This window comes from Phalaenopsis equestris, unplaced genomic scaffold (assembly GCF_001263595.1).
Source record: "Phalaenopsis equestris unplaced genomic scaffold, ASM126359v1 Scaffold000161, whole genome shotgun sequence".
Classification (NCBI taxonomy): Eukaryota; Viridiplantae; Streptophyta; class Magnoliopsida; order Asparagales; family Orchidaceae; genus Phalaenopsis; species Phalaenopsis equestris.
In genome coordinates, this window is record NW_018164603.1 from 181,731 (window position 1) to 182,245 (window position 515).

Here is a 515-nt window from a genome sequence, read left to right on the forward strand (position 1 = left end):
AACAATTTTCATGAAGGATGAAAATTGTTTTGAAGTTGATTTGATGGTCAATTTGAATGGATTTTGATGGGTTTTAGTTTTAGACCTAAATTAAGCATGTAGGGCTAAACTTGGGTCAAACTTGGGCTAGCTTTGGGCTAAGTCCAATTTAATTGTAGTATTTGATGTAAGACATCATAATGAACAATTTTCATGAAGGAAGAAAATTGTTTTGAAGTTGATTTGGTGATCAATTTGAATGGGTTTTGATGGGTTTGGATTTAGACCTAAATTAAGCATGTAGGGCTAAACTTGGGTCAAACTTGGGCTAGCTTTGGGATAAGTCCAAATTAATTGTCGTATTTGATGTAAAACATCATGATGAAAAACTTTAGATTGGAACTTGTCCTAGTTTCGGGCAGGAATTCAAATGCAAAATTGAATTGCCATGGTAGATTTGAGAGATGGTGGATTTGAGAGTTGTGCTAAGGGTCTCTCAAGGAAGCTTTCAGAGGAGTTTGAAAGGCCTTAGTAAA